Source organism: Hyaena hyaena, unplaced genomic scaffold, assembly GCF_003009895.1.
Source record: "Hyaena hyaena isolate Hyena2069 unplaced genomic scaffold, ASM300989v1 scaffold_490, whole genome shotgun sequence".
Taxonomy (NCBI): domain Eukaryota; kingdom Metazoa; phylum Chordata; class Mammalia; order Carnivora; family Hyaenidae; genus Hyaena; species Hyaena hyaena.
Genome location: NW_024081123.1, coordinates 1,394,943 through 1,414,327, shown reverse-complemented (window position 1 = coordinate 1,414,327; position 19,385 = coordinate 1,394,943). Strand labels below are relative to the sequence as shown.

The following is a 19,385-nucleotide window of genomic DNA, read 5'->3' as shown; positions in this document are numbered from 1 at the left end:
CACACTACTCAGGCAGATTTTTTTCCCCCACAGTGTTTAATCAGAACCATCATTGCATGGAATCATCATCCCTTCAAACAGAAGAAAATTCTATTAAAAATAGAAATTCTTTTCTTGGGGAAGTTTTCACAGTTGTTAATGGAAAAAGTCTCCAAATAAAGTTTATAGTGTAGTAAATTGGTATAGTAACGATGTTTCCTATCACTATATATGGGAAAGGTTCTTTTTTTAAGAAAGGGTAGGAGATACTGAGTTGATAGGAGTTCGAAAGCAAAATATATAGAAACTCCTCGGCACATTTGTAGTGGAATGTATAAATGAGTAGTAACTAATTAACGTATGGCAATACGGTAGGGTAAAAGTAGTGGAGTGGAGGAGCCGAATGATCATTTGGTTGACACTTTATACTCAATCACAAACACTAAATTGGGACTGGTACAGAATTTTAAGTGCCTTTTTCTTGGGCCTTACTGTTGTGATCTTTCTTTAGAACAGTTCTGATATACCCTTTGGAAGGCTGGCCTGTGTGGACGTTGTCTGTGCCAAATTACAGCACAGAACAAGGGACTGTTCTGTTTCATTTACTGAGAATAGTGCTTAATAAGTACTATTTGACAACATGCTGAATTAAGGGAATGTTATAAGGATGTTTCAAAAAGGAAAGTGGGTAAAACATCTGATGTTTACAAGTTCTATTTATATGTAACTTGATAGTAGCATAAAGGCATGCTTAAAACTTTATTTTTAAAATTTTATTGATATGTATGAATATGTATGCTGAGAGAAAATAATGTTATCCGGTTTCAAATACATATGATATCTGGATATCATGGATGCTATTTCAGAATGCAGTTTTTTGCCTTGTTGGTTAGAAATTTATCAGGTCCTGGTAATTTGATTTATATTAACCAAGTTCATGCAATGCTGATTTGTAACATGGGACACATTCACAGTTATTTACTTTTCTCAACTCTGATCTTATCCCGGTATCTTAGTTTATAATCTTAAGTAACTATGTTTTTTCCCCCTAAAAATGGAATCTAAGTGGAAATTATACTGTGTTTAGAAGTTTACATATCTATGCATAGGCGAATATAATAAAGGTTAGTGAGATTTAATGCCCAAAGGGAAAAATAACTGGCAAAAATTTTTATAGTGTTTCTATTTTGAAGTCACAAACTAAGTATTTATCTCAAGTTTAATTAATCATAGATTTTAGCATTTGAAATCTATGAATTTAGCAGATGAATGTTCCACAGGACACTGAAACATAATTCTGCTTAATAATAGACATATATAATCTACAGTCAGGTACAACCTATGAAATAATTAACATGTGTTGAAATGTAAAATAGTATAATTTATGAATTTTTTTTCTAGTTAGACCTCTCACTTAAATATGCTTTAAAGAAAAGATAGGGTTTCGATGATTTCCTAATGCCCCTTGTATTGATACCCTGAAGATTCTAGTCTTCACTGACATCGAAATTGTGTGAGACCTTTAGTCTGTCTGAATATGTGGGTAAGTAGCAATCTGTGTTATACAGTTTTGACTACTTATATACTTGTAGCTTTATTTTAAAGAGATACTTATATTTTTTCACTGGCAATAGAGCCTAGGGGAAAATCTGACTTTTTGCATATGCAAGTAATATCTACCTTTCCTTTCTTACTTAGGAGCTAGTGCAGTTCTAATGAGCAGAGCAAGTGCCATAGTAAAAAAAAAGAGAGAGAAGGATATAATGTATAAGGATAAACATAATTAACTAATGATGAGTTTTCAGTGCTAAAAAATAAATGTAGTGTAAACTAATACCTAACCTTTCATTTTATAAATATATAGCAATTGTGTGGCATTTATGATTCATAGAATGCACTCATCAATGTTCTAATTTAATTCCCACAACAGTTTATGAAAGAGGCACCATTGTTCGCATTTGATGAAAACTACCTTCAAGATTAATGTCAGTTAACTAGGATCACACAACTAGTGCCGTGCCAGGATTCAAACTCTGCATTCAGGCCTCAAAACCAGCTGTCTGTCTTTCTGTTGTTGCCCAGAATTCGTCTAAGCAGTGATCACTTTAAAATTATGCTGAGATACACGATTGAGCTGAACTGCGTGTGTGCTTGTGTGAAATCCGAGCATCACATTTGTAGAATAGGTGACACAGTTTTCCTTGACATCTGTCAAGGGTAGACTGGCTTAAGACTAAAGCAGGAATTGTGCTTCTCTTCTTATGTGGACTCCTGACTGGGGACCCTGTGTATGTTTGTTCCCTCAATTAGAAAGTGAAGGCAATTGGCCATTAGGCTCTCCAGACTCCTTTTAGTTCTAAAATTCTTTGATTCCAATTTTCATTATTATCCTCCCCCTCAAAATTGTTGTTTTAAAAAAGTGATTTGCCTCACATGATTAGTCCATATTTTTGCATTAAGTTTCTCCTAACTGTCTGTGCCAGAATTGGTAAGCTTTGAGATCTGGATAGTGCAGCAACAGAATCTCTTTGTGGTGACTCTGAGAAAACCTTTCGTATACCAAATTCTATTCTTTAAGACATAGTGTCACATGGTGAGACACTCATCCTGAATTTGAAGAGTGGAAAATGACAGCAGAATGCCAGTTACAGAGGGGTTCATTCAGCAAATGTAAATTGAGCATCAGTATTAAGTACTTGGGCTGCCAAGACCTTGAGTTCCCAGCTTAGCATGGAAGGCAGACACACAAATATTGAAATGTCTCTAAGCAGAAGGACCCTGGGAAAGATGTGTACAGAGTGCCAAGAGAGTAACAGAAGCAGTTGCATCTGGGGAATGGAAAGTAGAAGAGATGCACCAGCAAAGACTTCACTAAGAAAGGGGTTTTACCAGAAAGGATCATAGACCATTTTACGTACAAGGAGACATATACCAAGGAGAGGAAAGAAACCCTAAGGAGATTGCTGCAGAGAATCCCTGGTAGTTCTGTTCGTGTTGCATGTTAGAGGAGAATGCCATGCTGAAGTAATCTGTATCTAGCCTGGGAAAGTCTCGTGTGGACTCAAGACTATCCTAGGCATTAAGGAGACGTGTTAAGAAAGTGAGGAAGAGCAGCTCCCTTGCGAAGAGGCAGAAGAGGCAGTATAGACTCTGAAATTTCTAGTTCGAACACAGTGGAGAAAGGGCATTCTAGGCAACAAGACAAGAGTGAGGACAAAACCATGGAGACCCAAGATAGATAGTAAATGGGATTAGGCTGTTCTTCATCTGTAGGCCCTTCTTTGGCTCTCAGACTTTCCTAGTATAATTGCTGTGGAAGTCCAGCGGGGTTTCATACTGTATTCCATGGAGTTTGGGTTTTTTTCTCTGAGCAGTGAAGAGCCACTAAGGTTTCCAAGCAGAGTAATGATGACAGCAGATTTGCTTCTGGAAGACTCTAATGGCAGCAAATGGAAGAAGCTAGATTATAGGGCCCGGAATCTTGACAGAGACCCTCACAATATTCCTACTGAGAACTGTGAAAACCTATATTAAGCCCAGAGCAGAAGGGATGTAGCTAAGGGGATGGAGCTGGAAGAGACTGAGTTCCAGTAACAACAACGGTATTAGCTGAGATTTATCGAGGGTACCAGATGTCTGGTATAAATTCTTTATAGTTAGTAACTCATCGAATCCTCACAACAGCCCTGTGAAGTGGGCACTATTATTGGTATCTATATTTTATAAAAGAGAGAACTGAAGCACAGAGACATTAAATAACCTGGTGAGTTATACAGCCAGCGAGGGCAGTTTGGGAATGTGAACCAAGACAATCTATGTCGAGTCCATACTTTGTAATTACCATATTGTTTTGCGTCTGAATCAGCAAGCATCTATAAAATGTGGTGATGACTGCTAGGTTGACCAGGATGATGGAGATACCACTCACTGAGATAGAAGGAGCAGAGGCTTTTGGTGGAGTTATAATAATTTTGGGATAATACCAAGTTTCCAGGTTCTTGTGGGGCATTCAGCTGGTGGCATCCAGAGGGCAACTGGACATACCACTGACTCTTGAACAACTTGAGGGTTAATGGCACCGATCCCCCACTGTGCAGTCAAAACATCTTGTGTAACTTTTGACTCGTCAAAAACATAACTTTTAAGAGCCCACTGTTGAAGGGAAGCCTTACCAATGACATAAATAGTTGACTAACACATATTTTGTGTGTTATATGTATTATTTACTGTATTTTTATAATAAAGTAACCTTAAGAAAATCACAAGCCACTGGGTGGCTCAGTTAAGCATTCGACTTTGACTCAGTTATGTTCAGTTAACTTTAAAAAGCCAAGTGAAATTGTTGGAAATTACTTAAAACTCTCTTCTTTCATATAGACTGACAAGTTTTTGCTACATTCTTTTTTCAATGAAATTTATTTGATTGTGAGATTCTGTTTATCTCAAGTCTAAGTGAACTATATTCTTTCAGCCTACTTGAGATGTTAAAAATAAAGCTGAATTGAACTCTTCTTTGTCACTTCCACTCACTTAGGACAAGGTAACAACTGTTTTCATATTCTGTTATCTCAAAGTGTAAGTTGTGATTGCTTTTAGCTATAAAATCTGTTTGGAGGTTAATGTTTAAACACAAAGTCTGCCCATAGCACTCTTGACTGAAATTCTGTGTCTGTTCTCTACTGGAATAACTGGCTTCCTTCTTATATTCCCTTCTGTGGGAGATAGGATTCTAAAATGGCCCCTTGATCTCCACCCCTTGGTGTTATACTAGTTTATGTCATGTTCTATGACAAAGGGCATTTACAGATATAATTAACGTCTCTAATCAGTTGACTTTAAGATAGGGAGATTATCCTTGGTGAACCCAAACTAATCAGACAAGCCCTTTAAAACTGAGAGTTTTCTTTGTCCGGTTACAGGAGTGAGGTCAGAGATACATGAAGGGGATTCAGTGTGAGACAAGTTCTCCATTGCCCAGGAAAGGAGGGGCTCACAGGCAAGGACCTCTGAGTGCCCTTTAGGAATTGAGCTCAATCTCCAGTCAAAAGCAAATAAGAACGCAACTTCAGTTTTACAACTGAAACTGAATTCTGCCAACAGCACGAATGAGCTTAGATGAGGACTCTGGGCTCCAGGTGAGAACCTGGACAGCTAGCAGTTGATTGCAACTTAAGCAGAGAATGCAGCCATGCCATGCAAGATTTCTGTGCTATTTTTAAGCTGCTAAGTTTGTGGTAATTTGTTATATAGCAGTAGAAAACTAATACTTCTCCTTTGCTCCATTTCTCTCTACCGATGCTCATTAGTAGTCTTCAGAGTTGCAATATTAGCATCTCTCAAGCTTGCATTAGTATGTTTTCCATTAATAGCCAATATTACATTGAATTAAGGAGACTCCAATTTCTTTTCTCCTGTTCTCTTTTAAAACCCTGAACCCAATCTTACTGGTTCTATCTTACTGTAATTCTCGGTACAGATTTCATCCTCTGAGGGGGAAGTAGGGAAGACTTTAGTCTCTTCCTGTTTATACTGTTAGGTATCATGCTTAAAGTTTCTGTTCCTTTTCACTTTAATGACTTAATACTTGGTGATGTCTATTATACTGTAGATGTTTCTCATGTTATCCATCGGACTGGGTCTGTTCCCATTTCATGTGTAGAAAATAAGCAAAAGAGCAGTACATGGCTATGCCATAGCAGAGGTGGGATTGGGACCTCGAACAGAAGGAGGTGTTTGGAACATAGCAGTGGGTGTTTGCGGTACACAGCAACAAGGGACAGTTGACTGGTCATGGAGTTTGGAGTCCCACCAGTGAGGTCTGTAAGCATGCTAAGAAGAAAGTATCTCAATGTGACTGTCTCACTTTGGGGAAAATAACACATTATATGTGTGCGATAGTTCTATTTTAGTCTCCTTGCTTTAATACTCCTTTAGTATTTTAGAAATACTACCTAGTATTTCTCTTGTATCTACAAAAAACCATATTGAAATGGAAGGACATATTCTTACATCTTATTAAGTCTTGAAATAACATTCTGCACCCTGGTCCACTGGATAATTTGTAAAAAAAAAATTTTTTTTAATTTCTTAGACCTGGATAGGAGAAGGAGATGGAGTAGCAAGCTTTTAAAATTCATTTTTAAATGTATTCACATTATTCATGTAAATTTCTTTAATTAGGTTTACCCTTATCTGAGAAAAATCTAATATATTTACATATGCTTAAATGTATTCCAATTATCTGTCTATCTGGGTGAGCTTACAACACTTTGACTCATTTTGGTCACATTCACATAGTGACTCACTATCAGACATTGGTTAGGGATCCCCGCTCCCACCTGTTGAGGTGGGCTATGCTATCCCTTACTTGTCAGTGTCTGTGAAAACCTTTTTAAAATGCTATTAAATTTAGCATAATTTAAACTTTGCAAATACAGACCTTTTTATCTATAACTGCCAACATAATTCTGGTCCACTAAAATAGATGTTTTCTTTTTAAAAGGTATATGTACACATAATACACTGGAGAATCCTTGTAACTATATCTTGCCTCTGTTCAAGCCAGCTAAATATTCCATGTCTCAGATTATGTATTTAGATGGCCTTGTATTCAGTGTCAAGGTAGTTTTCTTTGTTACATTTTCTCTTGGAAAATTATATTAATAATTTATCTGTAAGCAATATAGTTGGTTAGGGGATGTAGGTAACCACAGTACCAATTTAATTGATGATGTCTTCAGGTCATTATCTGTAAACTACTGGTGTTTAGGGTTTAGAGGATTTTTTTTTTATGTTTTTTGAAAGAACAGATGGTTTTTCATTTTGTATTCCAGTTCTATTTTGAGAAGTTGCTCCTTATCAGACACATTTTGCATTTCTTTTAGAGCTACAATATCTGTATAGACCTGTCTATCAACTTTGGTGATCAAATTTTTCTTACATCTTTGTTTACATCTAGTATTTTAGTAGAATGTTCTTTCATATTGAAGTTTTTTTACCTATATGTATCTTGAAGTGATAGACAAAATGTTGTCTAGCTTTTGCCTTCCAGGCAACTTATCTGGAAAAAGTAAGCACTCAGGTGTTATCTGTATTTTTCTTATTAGCCCTCTTTTGTTTGTACAGGGAATATTAAAATTCACTGCTTTTGTGTATTGGTGCTAGAAACATGATGAGAATGTCCCCATTGGCATATGTGTGAGTCTTTGTTTCTTTTTTTCAAAATCCTGTTTGGTTTTGTTTGAAGACTATGCAGGATTTTTGGAAATCATTTAATATGAGAAAATTCTAAAAATCTCCAAATATGTCATTTAAATATTTTCTTAAGAATGTATCTTCTGGGGTACCTGAGTGACTCAGTCAGTTAGGGAATTTGACTATGGTTTCTGCTCTGGTCATGATCTCACAATTTGTGGGTTTGAGCCCTGTGTCAGGCTCCATGCTGTGAGTGCAGAAGTTCTCTCTCACTCCCCCTCTCTCTTCCCCCCACCCCGCTCTTGCACCCACTCTCTCTCTCAAAATAAATAAACTAAAAAAAAAAAAAAGAATATATTTTCTGGTGTAACTTCTATCACAGTGAATCATTTTTAAATTTGATTCTTTAATATTCTATGTTTTATTTTTCACATAATAAAATTCAAGGGGATCTAAATCAAATTTGAAACAAAAATGACAATGAAAATCCCATTAAGTTGACCTATGTCTCAGTTTATCCCCTGAAATAAAATTGTTAGCTTTAACATGATATTTGCATGTGGTGAATATCATCCCTTTATTTTATTGAAGTAGAAGTGAAGCATAAAGTACAAATTATTGCACATCAAAGAGTATTTCTCATCGGACAAAGAAACTGTATTGTGTACCTGAATCAGGCTAATAAGGGAGAGGACACTTAGTGAAGAAGAAAATAAAACCTAAGTCCTATTTTTCTTGAGCCTTTTACCTACAGGGTAAAAGTACAGGGTACTATCCTGAGTTCTTTATATTTATTTCCCTTCAATCACTTTAACTTAGTATTATTACTATCATTGTAAATGTGAGACTACCGTTGCTCAAAAAAATTAGGTAATTTGTTCATGGTCAATTTGTTCATGAGTATTAGAACCGCAGTTACCTAAATCTGGTTCCAAACTTGAGACTATTTTTGAGATTTCACACTGCCTCCCACTTAACATATGGAGTCATTATGTATTCATTTAAATAAATGGAAACAGAGAGCTGGGGGCAGCGAATGGGGAAAACCTAGAAACGTGCCTGGTGATTTGGCCTTTGCCCTCTCTCAGGTAGCTTGATGTTGGTCGGGAAGATCCCAAAACAATGCCTGACTTGCTTGTCTGGTTCTCTCAGTTGCTCTTGGTGTCTGAGTGCCTTTTTTGTGTGTGTGAACATCTCACACAATGTGATAAGTACATTCATCACACCAACCAAATGCATCATCTTATGTTCACTGTCCAACACTGGAGGACACACCGGATGTGTGACACTTACTCAGAGAGTAATGTCAGTTACCATCTTTGTGGATTGCTCAACAGTAATGGCCTCATGTCGGCTTTCTGATGTAAATCTGAGTCCCCTTCCTCACCTGCCAAAAACGTGATTCTGTGGTTTTTGCCAGGCACCATGCTAGATCTCATATATTTTAAACATTTGTAGAAATACTGATACTACAGTTGCTTACCTGTTTTTCCAAAAATCACTTGGTATAGAATTCTTATCTTTTAAATATTAGGTTCGTTTCCCCATTTCAGAGCATAACATTTCAGATTTGACCTAAGTAGGCATACTTCTGTTTCATACAGCAGGGATCTATTATTCCTGGCCAGTCTGTTGAAAAAGGAGTCCTTTGTCCAAGGGTTCATTTGAAAAAAGGTAATAATATATCCCTAATCTCTCTTTCTCATTTTAAACATCTTTCTCTTTTGTTTCATGCATTCCTTTTTTGCTTAGATTTCCCTGTGAAGTTCTTTGATATCATTACCACTTGGTCTAAATTAATCTCTAGTTCCTTTTCTTTTTGTTGGGATTTCACAGTAAACCATAAAGTATAAAATACAACAACTCTTTCACTTGCTTAGACCCCAAGATTACAGTCTTTGGGCCTTTGAATAGAATATTCATCTAAAGAAAGGATCTTAGGCAATGTAGATTTCTGAATGTTTGTATAGGGTAGGAAGAGAGCAGTAAGTAATACTAAAAAAAAAAAAATAATAGCCTTTTCTAAATACTCTGCTTTCCTCAAAGTGTTTCAATGTTAGATGAAATCTGAGTGCTTAATTTATACTTAGACGTATTTGATGTCAGTGCTCACCTTTTCTACCCAAGACTATTCATTCATAAAGCTCTTATTATAGACCTAGTCTATGCCCATCAGTCCTCTGGAATGCAAACATGATCTACTTGAGGAGACGAGAAGATTCCTAGGTGTTCCGTGCATAGCATTCAGGTGAAGATAGATGTTATGGGGATTTACTTATTTACTTATTCTTAAATAGTTTACTGTCAAGTTGGTTTCCATACAACACCCAATACTTATCCCAACAAGTGCCCTCCTCCATGCCCATCACCCCCTTCCCCTCTCCCTCACTCCCATCAGCCCTCAGTTCTCAGCATTCAAGAGTCTCGCATGGTTTGTCTCCCTCCCTCTCCCCAGCTATTTTTCCCCTTCTTCTCCCCCATGGTTCTCCGTTAAGTTCCTCCTAATGCCACCTATATGTGCAAACATACGGTATCTGTCCTTCTCTGCCTGACTTATTTCGTTCACCATAACACCCTCAAGGTCCATTCATGTTGCTACAAATGGCCAGATTTCTTTCTTTCTCATTGCCATGCAGTATTTTATTGTATAGATAATAAACCACATCTTTTTTATCTGTCAGTTGATGGACACTTAGGCTCTTTCCATGTTTTGGCTATTGTTGAGAGTGCTGCTATGAACATTGGGGTACATGTGCCCCTATGCATCAACACTCCTGTATCCCTTGGGTAAATTTCTAGCAATGCTATTGCTGGGTCATAGGGGAGTTCTATTAATTTTTTTGAGGAACCTCCACACTGTTTTCCAGAGAGGCGAACCAGTTTACATTCCCACCAACAGTGTAGGAGGGTGTAGTTATTTTTTAAAAAACAGACTCTGGCCAGTTTTATTAAAGAAAAATTTTTCATGATTTACTTTTCACCAGTCAGTTCTGTCATGCTTCTAATGATATCAGAATCACTTGTATCAACGATAGCTAATGTGCATACTCTGTAGTATTTCCTACGTGCTGTGCCCTATTTAGTGTTACTGCCATTGAAGTAATGGAACTACACCAGTGTTGACCAGCATGGCGTAGTATTCTATTTTGGATTTCCTCAAGACTGGACAGTTGTCGGTGAGAATGACCAGTTTCTCTTTGCCATGTTTGCTCATTTTCAAAGTTCAAAGTCCGTAGTATGCACCTTTCATAATGAGTTGGAGGCTAGACTTGATCGACTCTAGAAACCTTTTTGCCTTCTTTGTCGCCATCATACCATGTTCCTGCCTTAGGTTCTGGACAGCGTCAACCAAGAGCAGCTGCCAAGATGGCTGGGAGCGAGAAAGGAAAGAATCGCTAGGGGGATTTAAATACTTCCTTAGCATTTGTTTCATCTTTCTAAACTTTTGACACTTTTAGTCAGTAAAGGAACTGGAAACCACTTTTAGATTAGTCAGCATGCTACGACAGCACATATTTGTTTTAACTTAATCAGAATATTTTCCAAAAATAAAAATATTCTGGAGGTTTCAAAGGAAAGAAAACCTCCGTGATTCAGTTGGCATATTATTGTAGATTCTGCTTCAAAGAATTCAGTTGCTTTCTTTTACATTCTTATATGTTTTCAGAGAACAGGCAGCTACTAAGCATGAATACTAGAGTTTCTATGCTACAGGTTCATAGCCAAAGTGAGATGCAAGGGGAAGAGCTGAGAGTTAGTTATTGTATCTTTATTCTTATTAATGGTCAAATGGATACATAACTGGCAGGCTGTGGAGTGATTTCCTTTCCATGGTACACTCCATGTGATAATACTGAAGCACGTAATGCTGATATTAATTCTCCTATTGATAGTGAATTCTCTAGGAAAGTTGTTTCATCTGTATTCGTCATATGGTTTTTTTTTTTTTTTTTTTTTTTTTTTTTTTTTTTTTTTTTTTTTTTTTTTTTTTTTTTTTTTTGGTCATTAATCTAAATACGCATTATTTTTCTCTCTGCTTTGGGATACTCACCTTAGAGCTATGCTCCTGATTTGGTTTCATAAATAATTTAGGGCCACAGCTCATAATCTGTGTTAATTTAGCCATCCAAATGTGAGTTAACTTATAACTCCTATCTGTAATTAGATAGAAATAAAGAGTTCTATTAAATGGGTGATAATGTTTTTAATGATTTTTGAGTAATATTTATGAAGTAAACTTGAGTGGTAATATAGCATCTACAATCACAGAGTTAAGCTTGAAAGAAGTTATCAGAAGCATAATAATGAGAAATGTTCTTCCTCTAAACTCTGTGGCATTATTTTGAAGTTAAAACAACAAAAAAGATACCAGACATTGTTCAGATTTTACAACCAGGCGCCAGGTTTAGACAGTACTCCCTTACATAGTCACCTTTAATACTATTGGTTTTTCTAAAAAATAAAAAATAAAAAATTCTGTTCTTTTTTGAAACTAGTTCATATAGTTTGATTGAATAATGCAGGGACCACAATTCTTACTTTATCCTAATACTCCCGTATCAATTTAGGCTTGGGTTTGGCTGTAAATCACAGAGACCTAAAGACAAAAACCATAGGTTGGCATCTTGCCCAGGGTGGCAGGGACCCAGGTTTCTTTTCACTTGTTGCTGTGTCATGGATTCAGTTCTGGTCCTAAGTTCCCTTCAGAGTACCAAATGGTCGTACCATTCCAGTTCCAGTAATCATATCCACAGCCCATCTGTCAGGAAGAATAAAGGGAAGAGAAGGGCACGTCCTCTCCAAATGTACATCAGGGTTACCACTTCAGCATTCCACTGGAGGTTCTAGCCAGAGTCATGACACAGGAAAAAGAAAAAAACATAGCATCCAAATTGGAAAGGAAGAAGTAAAACTTTCTTTGCAGATGACAGGAACTTGTATATAGAAAACCCTAAGAAATCTACAATAAATAAATAAATAAACAAAACTATTAGAACTATTGAACAAGTTCAGTAAGATTTCAGGTTATAGAGGATTAATATACAGAAGTTATATACAGAAATTATATGTCATTGCTTGACAACTAGCAATGAATACTCCGAAGATGAAATTTAAAAACAGTTCTATTTGTAATACCATAATAAAAAAGAATGAAATAGTTAGGAATAAATTTAACAAAAGAAACACAGACCTTGCACACTGGAAACTACAAAACCTCATTGAAATAAAGATCTAAATAAATGCAAAGACATTCCATGTTCATGGATCAGAAGAGTTATATATTAAAGATGACAGTCCTCCTCAAATTGATAGATAGAAGGTACAGTTACTATCAAGATATCCCATTGTGGTTTTTAGGGGCAAAAAATTGAGAAGCTGACCCATAAAGTTTATATGGAAATGCAAGGGACCCAGGAAAGCCGCAAGAGTCTTGAAGAACAAAGCTGGAAGACTCACATTCCCAATTTTAAAACTTATTACAAAGCTATAGTAAGTAAGGCATTCTGGTACTGGCATTACGATAGAAATATCTTTACTTTTAAAATGAAATAAACCCTTATATTTAGAAATAAACCCGGGGCGCCTGGGTGGCTTAGTCGGTTAAGCATCCGACTTTCGCTTGGGTCATGATCTCGCGGTTCGTGGGTTCGAGCCCCACGTCGGGCTCTGTGCTGACTGCCAGCTCAGAGCCTGGAGCCTGTTTCAGTCTGTGACTCCCTCTCTCTCTGACCCTCCCCTGCTCATGCTGTCTCTATCTCTCTCCTAGAAATAAATAAAAACATTAAAAAAAAAAAAAAGAAAAAAAAAGAAATAAACCCTTACACTTATAATCAATTGATTTTTCTACAAGGAGGCAAGACATCAATGAAGAAAGTCCAGCTCGTGCTCAGACAACTGGATATCCACATTCAGAGGAATGAAGATGGACCCCTGCTCAAAACATGTACAAAAATTAACTCAAAATGGGACACAAACCTAAATGTAAGAACTAAAAACCATAAAATGTAGGCATAGGTTAGGCATGCCCATAGGTTAGGCAACAATTTTTCACATGAGACACCAAAAACACAAATGACAAAAAAATAAAATGACTTCAAAATTTTTTAAATGTTGTAGTTCAAAGGACACTAGCAAGAAAGTGAAAGGACAGTCCCTGTAATGAGAGAAAATGCTTGCAAATCATGTATCTGATAAGGAACTTGTATTGAGAATACACAGAAAACTTACAATTCAACAGTAAAGATAAATACACAAATTTAAAATTGTGCAAAGGATTTGAATAAGCATTTTTCCAAAAAAGATAGAGAAGTGGCCAGTAAGCACATGAAAAGAGACTCGGGATCACTCATTTGGTAAATACATATCAAAAGTACAGTGAGACATACTTCACAACCACTCAGATGGCTATGATAAAAAGATGAGTAATAACATTAAGTGTTGGAGAGTATGTGGAGAAATTGGAATCCTCATTCTTTGCTGGTGGGAATGTAAAATGGTGCAACCAATTTGGAAAATAGTCTGGGAGTTCTCAAAAAGTTAAATATAGAGTTACCATGTGACCCAGCAGTTCTACCACTAGGTATATTTCCAAGAGAAATGAGAACATATTCCACACAAAAACTTGTACACCCATGTCCATATCAGCAACATGCTCTAACTGCCAAAACTGTAAGCAGTCCAAATGTCCATCAGCTGAGGAATGAATAAATAAAACATGATATATCCATACAATCAAATATTATTTGGCCAAAAAGGAACGAAGTACTGATCTGTGCTAAACATAGATGTCCCTTGAAAACATTAGGCTTAGAAGCTGGACACAAAAGGTCACATATTTTATAATTCCATTTATACGAAATGTCCAGAATCGGCAAATTTATAGATACAGAGAATAGATGAGTGGTTGCCTCAGGCTGGGGTGGGAGTACGGAATGACTATTAATGGTTCTTTTAGGTGATAGAAATATTCTGTAATCAGATTGTAGTGTTTGCACAACTCTGTGAATATACTGAAACCATTGAATTATAAATTTCAGCTTGGATTTTCTGGTATGCGAAAGATATTTTTAAAAAATACATCTTGGAAGTTGCACGTTTCCACTATATCCTATTGGCTATAACTTGGTTACATTGTTATACTTACTTGCTGTGCATGCAGGAACACTATTCTATATTTCTGGGCAGCTATGTGTCCAGCTAATATAAGAGGATTATTACCGGGGACAAGGAGTAAGTGAGTTATTGGTGGATGTCTAGTAATCTCTGCCACTTTCTAATTAGAGTTGAATCATATCAGAAAAAAATGCAACAAGTTCTTGTCATTAAGTCAACAGTTATTCTTTTTTTTTTTTTTTACGTCAACAGTTATTCTTGATGAAAAACTTTCTATTAGCCTGAAATAATAACCTGGTTTTTAAAATAGGCTTAAATACAAAGTGAAGTCTGAGAAAATAGAATTGCCCTTATTCTTTATGGCAAAATGTATGACCACAAAAAAGAGGAAGATACCTTTAATTTCATCTGGTAGCTCAATGTGTCAATTTGTGGGAACTTAATAGTTAAATGACTGTGTCAAGTAATCAGTAGTGATGCTTTTATTGATACCAGCTGGGTGTATGACCCTGGTCTGGTAAGAAAACAAGAAAAGCTCTTGCCAGCCAAAAACATCAGAGTCTATAATTGGAGAAATACAATGTATATGCATAAAATGCTAAATAACACAGGATACTTTCTAATTACTACAAAATGTAAAAAACAAAAACAAAAAGCAGACAATAAATGCTCTGCAAGTTTAATAGCCTGAGAAAGCCCTGTGACAGGCGGTATCTGAGGATAATAATAGTAATCACACTTTTGGAGAGCTTACTATGTGGCTAATGCTTCATAGCACCTGATAAGTTTTATCTTTCCCCCTTCTCATAATAGGTGCAAGAACAGAGTCCCCCAGTGGGTGACGTCTCCCTAGGGCCTGTGCACTTAACTGCCTCCGTTGTGCTCTGAACCTGGGCTGCACAATAGGGTGCCTGAGGAAACTTGAGGACATGTGGGTTTCTGGACTTCACTGAGAGCTTCTGTGTCAGTGGTCTGGTGTGTGTCCTTCCCCTCCCGGCCACTGCAGTTTTTATAGGTCCCCAGAAGATTACAAGGGCTGTGTGCCCCAGGGTCTGAACTAGTGTTTTCCTCAGGACTGCAGATTCCTCCCCTGACACACAGGGATGATCAGCCCCTGAAGGTAGGCAGGACTAGAAACAGCAGATATTCTCTCAATTTAGAAGTGGTTAGAACTGGACAGCAGCTAAGCTTGAGTAATGCTATTGTCTACTGTTCCCACTCCCATCCATCCACGAGGCTTTTCTCTGTTCCACAAGATGCATGTTAGTGGTCATAAGATGCCATCGCCAGGAAAAGGACTGTCCTGTTGAAGTGGATGAATGTAGAGATGCAGGTGTGTGCCCATCATCAGAGGATCAATCTGTTGCTCAGTATTTGGAGTAGGGGAAGGTTATAGGTGACTAAACTTATTCATTGTGCCTGCCCAGGGGCACAACACTCATTTTCCTTTGTATTCTTGGTGTCTGTGCCATCTTTATTTTTGTGTACTCTTTTCTCTGAGTTTTGAGAAGCTCTCATCAAGTGACTTCACATACCTTTGTTTGATTGATACCGATGCCTGATCCTTCCTGCCCTGTCCTTCTGTTTCTTATAAATACTTCAGCCATTAAGCTAAAAACAGTTTCTTTTCTTCCTAGAGCTCTCTTTTCCATGGACTTCAAAATTATTACCTGTGCTTTATTACTAAAGCACATAAAATAATCACATCCTCCCTAACCCCTTTATATTTTCTGTCTTATCATTAGTTATTAATTAATTCTTTTAGGATCTTCCTCCCCTTCTATTACTTCCTTTTTGGAACACTTTAAATGCTTTTTCATTGCAGACAACATTTTAATTTCATGGTTTCATGATTGTTCTTTAAGTGTCTTAGAGCAATTTGCTGTGACATCATCTCTTCTTCCTCCTTTACCTCCCCACCCCCCATATCCCTTCTTTACTTACCATGTCATTTGGATTGTAGTTCTTTGGGACAAAGAAATATTGAAAAACAGTTTTTAAATGTTTATTTAGTTTTGAGAGAGAGAGAGTACAAGCAGGGGAGGGGCAGAAAGAGAGAGCCACAGAATCCAAAGCAGGCTCCAGGCTCTGAGCTGTCAGCACAGAGCCCAACATGGGGCTTGAACTCATGAACTGCGAGGTCCTGAGTTGAGCCAAATTCGGATGCTTAACCAACTGAGTCACCCATCCTCCCCTGGGACAAAGAAATATTATCGTAGTGCCATGTTCTCTTCTCACAGTAAATATTGCTTGTTTGGAAAAAACACCTAAGACTTCATATACTGACAGTATTTGAGGATGCTAAGGAAGCCACATTAAATGATACCCCTCAGCTTAGGGGATAATATGTAACTAAAAGAATAAAGAAAGGAATTTTTAGTCTGTCTAAGCTACCTTGGCAAATTCAAGTTTCTATTTACAAAGAGGATTTAGGAGTAGCCTCTGTAACAAAACTTTTGTGATCACTATAATCAGGAGTCTGCTGGTGTTGAACTACGTTTTAGTTAACGTAGACTAACTACTGAAACAGAAAAGGAAAACAACACATCTCTGCCATAGTGTCCCAGTCAGAGTATGTTTCTCCCATCCCAGCTCAGCGTGTGGTGAGGGCATTGGCCGGTGGTTGGTTCCGTGGTGGAGTGATTCAGGAGCCCAGACCGTTGGCAGCCGTGCTGTCTTCAGCTTGGTCCAGGGTCTTCCTGGTCATCAGTATTTAGCCCTTGCCCAAGAATAGAGCATAGAGGATGGTTTGTGGACATTTTTCATGGGTAAAGACAGAAAGTGGAAAATGCCATTTTTTCTCACGCAGTAACATTGTACCCCTTAACTGCAAGAGGAGTCAGAAGAAGAGGGAACCTGGGGCATCTGGGTGACTTAGTCGGTTAAGCGTCCGACTTTCGCTTAGGTCATGATCTCGCGGTTCGTGGGTTCGGGCCCCGCGTCGGGCTCTGTGCTAACTGCCAGCTCAGAGCCTGGAGCCTGTTTCAGAGTCTGTGACTCCCTCTCTCTCTGACCCTCCCCTGCTCACGCTGTCTCTCTCTCTCTCCTAGAAATAAATAAAACATTAAAAAAAAAAAAGAAGAGGAAGAAGAAGAGGAAACCTGTCTGGTACTCAGCTCCTGCTGTTGAAGGTTTCTTTTTAAATGGAGTGGGGAAGGGGGGAATTGAAGGAAGGTGGTCAGAAGGTACCGACTTCCAGTCATAAGAAAAATAAATAGTAGAGATGTTGTGTACAATGTGATGACTACAGCTGACACTGCTGTGTGAGGTACAGGGGAGTCGTTAACACGGGGAGAAATGTTTTTTCTTTTTATTCTATGGGTGTTAATAGTCATTTCACAATTTATGTAAATCAAACCATCAGTCTGTACACCTTAAACTTACATAATGATATATGTCAATTTTTCAATAAAACTAAGAAAGGAGTTTAAGTTGTAAGAGAAATGCAGTGGTTTGAGTGTATGACGGACTCCGTTAGTGGTCCTGACTACATGAAAAGGATAAGATCAAGTAAACACATAATTAAAATTAAACAACACTGTTTATTAACAATGAGGAGGTAAAGTACAGTGTTGTCTCTTGACCAGCTTTTCTTTTAACATTAGTATAATAAAACCTTGCACCACTGTTAAATTAGGTTTGTAGTAGTAAATAGTAACAGATATCATAAAAGCCATTAATTTACCCATTGTTTATAGATGAAGCTACAACTTAAGGAACAGTTTATATCATAACAGATAAAAACAATGCCAAGTTCAGTAAATCTGATTCTCATTACATGTGTATTAACAAATCAGATTATTTCAATGGGGCCTCGTTAATCAGTGAACAAATGCATGAGTATCCACCACAGACACGATTTTCCTCATGTGCTGAGAAGAGACCAAGCTAAATGGAAATAAAGGCATAGTTTAAAAAGATAATCAGCAATATTAGATTATATGTTTGCTATGCAAATTGTAAAGTTGGGTATTCTGGGAGTTGAAAGGATTAAAAGTGCATGCCTTCTGTGGAGATACAGCCCCAAATTGTTGACCAATGTGTCACTCTGGTATGAGATGCCAACACTAAGAAAAAGAGAGACAACTGTGGAAAATTAAAAAACAAAACAAAACAAAACACTTTAATATACTAGCTGCCAAAATCACAACACAACTTAGAGAATTGTGTAAAATCACACATTTGTTCTTTGTGACCTGAGAATAGCAAACCACCAAACCAACGTAGGTACATGTCTGTGTTGTTCTCTGTATTCAGCCCAACTTTAATAGAAAATTCATCAGCAATAGATTGACAGATTTCATATTAAAACATAAATTGTCATCCAAGTACATCATAGTTAAAAAAGCAATTAATAGAGATTTGGATTCTACTGTAACAGACGTTATACAACACATTTGAACTGATTGAGACATATCCTAAGTAATTCATATATAAAGGCACTACAGTTATACACTGATTCACTATATTCAAATGTAATCAATTTAATTACAATTTAAACCATGCTAGAATAGGTACAAACAGCATAAAAACATAAGATTCCGTGTCTATGAGAAAATATTCTAAATTGTTTTTAATGTTTATTTTTGAGAGAGAGAGACAGAATGTGAGTGGGGGAAGGGCAGCGAGAGAGGGAGACACAGAATCCAAAGAAGGCTCTAGGCTCTGAACTGTCAGCAGAGCCTGACGCAGGGCTTGGACCCATGAACCATGAGATCATGACTTGAGCAAAAGTTGGACGCTTAACTGACTGAGCCACTGAGGCACCCCATGGGGGAAAATACTGTAAATAAATGTAAACATTATTATATCTGAATATTTACAAAGCAAAACAGAGCCATGGGGCAGTGAGTCTGGGCCATTCCATGGCATTGCTGTGTATGCTAATAAGACCAGGTAGTTTAGAGAGGATCTTATGTATCAGTCTTTATAGTCCTAACTTATCTTTGCTGTCAGTGCTTAGAACCGTGGTTCTCAAAATTGACGAAATGTATAGACCAGTTTCTTTTCTTTTTTTATTTTTACAGAAATGTTCCCATTTATTTATTTATATATTTATTTCAAGTTTATTTTTGAGACAGAGACAGAGCACTAGTGGG

General features: G+C 37.2%; 1 protein-coding gene and 1 pseudogene across 2 annotated transcripts in view; one reads left to right on the top strand and one right to left on the bottom strand.

Annotated features, from left to right (window-relative positions):
* GAREM1 (GRB2 associated regulator of MAPK1 subtype 1) overlaps window positions 1-19,385 on the top strand; it is a 193,774-nt gene that overhangs the window by 47,822 nt on the left and 126,567 nt on the right. The window lies entirely within an intron of this gene.
* LOC120246821 lies at window positions 10,099-10,486 on the bottom strand (annotated as a pseudogene).